This window comes from Pan troglodytes, chromosome 13 (assembly GCF_028858775.2).
Source record: "Pan troglodytes isolate AG18354 chromosome 13, NHGRI_mPanTro3-v2.0_pri, whole genome shotgun sequence".
In the NCBI taxonomy this organism is placed as follows: domain Eukaryota; kingdom Metazoa; phylum Chordata; class Mammalia; order Primates; family Hominidae; genus Pan; species Pan troglodytes.
The window spans coordinates 73,547,063-73,554,330 of NC_072411.2; positions in this window are offsets into that span (position 1 = coordinate 73,547,063).

Here is a 7,268-nt window from a genome sequence, read left to right on the forward strand (position 1 = left end):
TTGTCCATATCTCTACCAGTATCACACTGTCTCAATTACTGTAGACTTATAACATGTCTTAATATCTAGTAGAGTATGTCCTTGCACATTCTTCTTTCTCAGGAGTGTCATGATTATTCTTGACCATAAAAAATATACATTTTAGAATCCACTTGTCAATTCCACAAAAATTAACTCATTGCAATTTTGATTGGGACTTCATTGACTCTATTGACTCTACTGTCATTTAAGGAGAAATGACATCTTTACTATTTTAGGTCTTCCAATACATCAACAAAGCACACACCTCTATTTATTTAGGACATTTTCCATTTCTTTAAAAATATTTTTAGGTTTTTTGTATAGAGGTTGTCACACACATCTGTGTGAAGAGAGTCCACCAACAGGCTTTGTGTGAGCAACAAGACTGTTTGTTTCACCTGGGTGCAGGTGGGCTGAGTCCGAAAAGAGAGTCAGCAAAGGGTGTTGGGATTATCATTGGTTCTTATAGGTTTGGGATAGGCGGTGGAGTTAGCAATTTTTTGCAAGCAGGGGCTGGATCTCACAAAGTACATTCTCAAGGACAGGGAGAATATTACAAAGCACCTTCTTAAGGGCGAGGGAGGATATTACAAAGTACCTTCTCAAGGGTGGGGTGGGTGTATTGTACAAAGTACATTCACAAGGGCAGGGGAATATCACAAAGAATATTGCAAGGGCAGGGAGGGTGTATTGTCACAAAGTCAATTGATCAGTTAGGGTGGGGCAGGAACAGATCACAATGGTGGAGTGTCATCTTTTTTTTTTTTTTTTGATACGGAGTCTTGCTCTGTCGCCTAGGCTGGAGTGCAGTGGCGCAGTCTCAGCTCACTGCAACCTCTGCCTCCTGGGTTCACACCATTCTCCTGCCTCAGCCTCCCGAGTAGCTAGGACTACAGGTGCCTGCCACCACGCCTGGCTAATTTTTTGTATTTTTTAGTAGAGACAGGGTTTCACTGTGTTAGCCAGGATGGTCTCAGTCTCCTGACCTTGTGATCTGCCCACCTCGGCCTCCCAAAGTGCTGGGATTACAGGCGTGAGCCACCGTGCCTGGCTGGAATGTCATCTTCTGTGGTTCTTCAGTTGCTTCAGGCCATCTGGATGTATACATGCAGGTCACAGGGGATATGATGGCTTAGCTTGGGCTCAGAGGCCTGACAGAGGTATTACACACCTTTTTTTAGATTTGTTACTAGATATTTGATATGTTTTGATGCTATGGTAAAGAGAATCTCTCTTAAATTTCATTTTTTAATCATTTGATGCTTAACTAGGAATGCAAAGAATTCAGTTTTATTTCTTCCTCTATCCTTAATTCTGTTTTGTAGTTGTTGTTGTTGTTGTTGTTGTTGTTGTTGTACTGGTTGGGACCTCCAGTATAATTAGTACTCTAAATGTTTAGAGTAAACAGTTTCAACCATTAAGTACAATGTTTTCTGTAGTATTAAAAAATAGGGCCAGGCGCAGTGGCTCACGCCTGTAATACCAGCACTTTGGGAGGCTGAGGCGGGCGGATCACGAGGTCAGGAGTTCAAGACCGGCCTGACCAACATGGTGAAACCCTGTCTCTACTAAAAATACAAGAAAAGTAGCTGGGCATGGTTGTGCACGCCTGTAGTCCCAGCTACTCAGGAGGCTGAGGCAGGAGAATCGCTTGAACCCGGGAGGCAGAGGTTGCAGTGAGCCGAGATCATGCCACTGCACTCCAGCCTGGTGACAGAGCAAGACTCCATCTCAAAAAAAAAAAAAAATCATATATTCATGAAATAAACCCAACTTTGTTGTGATGTATCATTTTATGTTTTTTTATATTTAGTTTGCCATTATTTTGTTTAATGAAGACTTTAACTTATAAGCAGTTTATATTAATTTGAGGTAGTCTAATGTTTTTGCTGCAACAATCAGAAAATAAAATGGATAAATTGCAAAATTATACTTTTAAAGATATTAGAGAGTTTTGGAACAAGGAGGAATAGATGAACTGAAATTCTAGAAGGTAAGAACCCTCTCTAGGTGAACTAACAATCGTCTTTGTTTTCTTCACCTGCGGGCCTGACCCCCAGGCAGAAAGACGCTAGTAGAAGAAGGAGAAACCAGTAGAACTTTTGACAGTCGCACAGGGCTGTTGTGACCTATAAGAAACTGGAAGAGCCCAAATGCAAGGCTAGTTTCCCATGTGAGACATTTTCTGAGTTTTAGGGTGATCTGTGAGGCTGGGAGCTGGGCCAAAAAGGCAAACTGAACTCTCCCATTGTCTTGTTCTGCTTAGGGAAAAAAATTCTACGAAGGGAAAGGAGTCTTTCACAAATTCACAACTAGTCTGTCACTCATGCTGGTGACATGCTTGTTCAGCCTGAAGAATTGTGAGCCAAATAAACTTTTCTTTATAAATTACCCAGCCTCAGGTATTCCTTTATAGCAACAAACAAAAAAATGGACTGACACAGTATTAGTTTGCTAGGAATGCCATAACAAAGTACCATAGACTACAAAGCTTAAAAGACAGAAATTCATACTGTCACATTTCTGGAGGCTAGAAGCTGGAGATCAAGATGTCAATTAGTCTTCTCCCAATGGACCAATGAGGGGAGAAAAAGATGTCAATTGGGTTGTTTTTTCTGAGGCCTCTTTCTTTGGCTTGTAGATAACAGTATCCTCCCTGTGTCCTCACATGGTCTTTCCTCTATGTGTGTGTCTATGTCCCAATCTCCTCTTCTTAGAAGGACATAGTCACATTACCCACTACCCACCCTAATGAACCCCCCGCCTTTTAATTTTTTTATTTTATTATCTTTTTTTGAGATGAAGTCTCGCTCTGTGGCCCAGGCTGGAGTGCAGTGGCGCGATCTCGGCTCACTGCAACTTCCACCTCCCAGGTTCAAGCAATTTTCCTGTCTCAGCCTCCTGAGTAGCTGGGACTATAGGCACCACATCCAGCTAATTTCTGTATTTTTAGTAGAGACAGGGTTTCACCAGGCTGATCTCAAACTCTCGACCTCAGGTGATCCACCCGCCTTGGCCTCCCAAAGTGCTGAGATTACAGGGTGAGCCACCACGCCCGGCCTAATGAGCCCGGTTAAACTTAATTACCTCTTTAAAGACCCCATCTCCAAATATAATCACATTGTGAGGTATTGGGGGTTAGGACCTCAACATATGAATTTGTGAGGGACACAATTCGGCCCATAACAATGGAGGCCAAAGAGCTAAGCTCACACCTCTAAAGCACAGGACTTCATGTTTTCAGGGCTGAGGACTCAATTAGGACTTGTAAAATCAGGACTTTACAAACTCTCAATTAAAAGCCCTGACCCAACTCAATCACTGATTGGAGTGGACTGTCCTTCAGTCTATCTGTCTAACTGAGGAAAGGAGGAATACCCACTAGTAAGAGATGTCAGTTGGAGCCTTCATCTCTTATACACAAGGTCTGTCATATAATAAAAGACATGTAAAGAAGCAGAAAACCTGTCCAGGCATGGTGGCTCACACCTATAATCCCAGCACTTTGGGAGGCTAAGGCAGGCAGATCACTTGAGCCCAGGAGTTTAAGACCAGCCTGGGCAACATAGTGAAACCTCATCTGTACAAAAAATACAAAAATTACCTGGGCATGGTGGCACATGCCTGTAGCCCCAACTACTCAGAGGCTAAGGTGGGAGGACTGCTTGAGCCTGGGTGGTGAAGGCTGCAGTGAGTCCTGGCCATGCCACTGCACTCCAGTGGCTGGACAACAGAGTGAGACCCTGTCTCAAAAAAAGAAAGAAAAGAAAAGAAAAAAAGAAGCAGAAAAATATGACCAATGACCAAGAGAAAATATTAACAATAGAAGTAGACCAATGGAGGATCCAGATATCAGAAATAGCAAAGACTTTAACTGTTATAATATGTTAAGTTAGAGGAAAATATAGAAAAGATGGATGAAAACATGGAGAATTTCAACATGGAATTGAAATATATTTTAAAAAACAGGATGAACATTCTAGAACTGAAACACATAATCTGTGAAATTAAGAACTCACTGGATGGCTTTAACAGCAGACTGGAAACAGCAGGATTGGATTAGTGAATGAAAGACAGGCTATTAGAAAACATTAAACTACAAGGAGGAAAAAGATTGTAAAGAAACAGAAAATTATGTGCTTCTTGGCCACTCATATCTTGGCCACTCATATCTTTTTTAGTAAAGTATCTGTTCAAATCTCTGGGCCATTTTTTAAGAAATGTGTTGTTTGTGGTTATAGAAACAACACATTGAGTTGTAGATATTCGTGTAGATATTCCCAACACATTGAGTTGTGTACATCTTGAGTTGTAGATATTCCTTTTATACCCTGAATACCAGAACTTTCTCAAGTATATAGAAATTTTTTCTCAAATATTCAAATTTTTAAAAAATTGAGGTGAGGCTGGGTGCAGTGGCTCATGCCTATAATCCAAACACTTTAGGAGGCCAAGGCAGGACAATCAGTTGAGCCCAGGAGTTCGAGACCAGCCTGGGCAACATAGCGAGACTCTGTCTCTATAAAAAGTTTAAAAAAATTAGTCAGGCATGGTGGCGCATGCCTGTAGTCCCAGCTACTCTGGCAGCTGAGGCAGGAGGATTGCTTGAGCCCGAGAGTTCGAGGCTGCAGTGAAATAGTATCACACCACTGCACTCCAGTCTGGACAACAGAGCAAGATCCTATCTGAATCAATCAGTCAGTCAATCAATCAATAAAAATTAAAACTGAGGTAAATATACATAACATAAAATTAACCATTAAAAGTGAACAATGCTGTGGCATTTAGTATATTCATGATATTGTACAACCAACATCTCTATCTAGTTCCAAAACATTTTTATTACTCCAAAAGGAAACTTTATAGTCATTAAACAGTTACTCTCCAGTCTCCCTTCCCCACAGCCCTTGGCAACCACTAATCTGTATTCTATCTCTATGAATTTGCCTAATCTAGATATTTCATATAAATGAATTCATATAATATGTGACTTTTTGTGTTTGGCTTCTTTCACTTAGTATAACGTTTTCAAAATTCATTCATGTTGTAACATGTGTCGCTATTTCATTCCTTTTCAGGGCTGATTAACATTCCATGGTATGTGTATGCCACAATATGTTTATCCATCAATTGATGGGCATCTGGGTTGTCTCCACCTTTAAAGTTTTGTGAATAGTGCTTCTATGAATATGCATGTACATGTATGTCTTTGGGTACCTGTTTTCAATTACTTGGGGTATATTCCTAGATGTGGAATTGGTGGGTCATATTCTATGTTTAACTTTTTGAGAAACTGTCCCACCCTTTTCCACAGCATCCATACCATTTTACATTTCCTTAAGCAATGTATGAGGATCTCTATTTCTTCAAATCCTTACCAAAGCTTATTATTTTCCCTTTAAAAAAGTTATAGCCATTCTATTTCTTCAAATCCTTACCAAAGCTTATTATTTTCCCCTTTAAAAAATTATAGCTATACTAGTTGGTATGAAGTGATATCTCATTGTGGTTTTGATTTGCATTTCCCTAAAGACTAACGATGTTGATCGTCTTTTCATGTGCTTCTTGGCCATTTTTTATCTTCTTTGAGAAATATCTTTTGAAGTCCTTTCCCCATTTTTAAATTGGATTGTTTGTATTTTTGTTGTTGAGTGATTAAGAGTTCTTTTTCTGGATGTTAGACCTTTATCAGATGTATGATTTGCAAATATTTTCTCCCTTCTCCCATTCTGTAAGTTGTCTTTTCACTGTTCTTGATAGTGTTCTTTGATGTACAAAAGTTTTTAATTTGGATAAAGTCCAATTTATTTTATTTTTATTTATTTATTTTTCAGACAGGGTCTCTTTGTCACCCATGCTGGAGTGTAGTAGCGCCATTTCAGCTCACCGCAACCTCTGCCTCCTGGGCTCCAGCAATCCTCCCACCTTAGCCTCCCACACAGCTGGGACTACAGGCAGGAGCCACCATACCTGGCTAATTTTTGTATCTTTTTTGATAAAGCCAGAGTTTCGCCATGTTGCCCAGGCTGGTCTCAAACTCCTGGACTCAATCAATCCGCCCACCTTAGCCTGCCAAAGTGCTAGGATTACAGGCATGAGCCACTGTGTCCAGCCTTTAATTTATTTATTTATCTTGCTTTGGTGTCATATCTAAGACTCCATTGCCAAATCCAAGGTAATAAAGATTTCCTTCAATGTTTTATCCCAATAATTTTATGGTTTTAGTTCTATTTAGGTACTTGTCTTAGCCTGTTGGGGCTGCTATAACAGAATACCATAGACTGGGTGGCTTATACACAACAGAAATTCATTTTTTGTAGTTCTGGAGGTTAGGAAGTTCAAGATCAAGGTGCCAACAGATTTGCTGTCTGGTGAGGGCTTCCTGGTTCATAGAGGCTACCTTCTTTTTGTGTCTTCACATGCTGGAAGAGGCAAGAGAGATCTCTGGAGACTCTTTTATAACTGCAATTATTTTTGCACTAGCCTAATAGAAGGACACTAATCTCATTCATGAGGGCTCCGACTTCATGGCCTAATCACCTACCAAAAGCCCTACCACCTAACACTACCATATTGGGAGTTAGGTTTTCAATGTATGAATTTTAGGGTGACACAAGCATTCAGTCAATAGCAGTTGCTGATCTATTTTGAGTTAATTTTGTATATGGTGTGAGGTAGAGGTTCAATTTCATTCTTATGCATGTGGATATTTAGTTGTCATGCACTATTCTCTGAAAAGACTATTCTTTCCCTCCTAGAATGGTCTTACCAACCTTGTTAAAAATCAATTTGCCATAGATGGATGAGTTTAGTTCTGGACTCTCAATTCTATTTAATTGGTTTATGTGTCTATCCTTATGCCAGTACCACACTCTTTTAATTACTGTAGTTTTGTAGTAAGTTTTGAAATCAGAGAGTGTAAGTCTTCCAACCTTTTTCTTCTTTTATATTATTGGATCAATTTTTCCATTTCAGCAAAAAGAAAGGTATTGGCATTTTGATAGGGATTCCATCGAATCTACAGATTGCTTAGATAGTATTGCCGTCTTAACAACATTGTTTTCCAATCCATGAACACAGATTATCTTTAATTTCTTTCAGCAATGTCTTATACTTTTCAGTGCCCAAGCTTTACCTCTGTGGAGGCCAAAGCAACTCCATCTTGGCTGCTAATCCACCACATGGGCTTCTGATTAATCCAAGTTCTGGAAAGGCCTCTAAGATTTCTAGTTTACTTATTGTTCCTT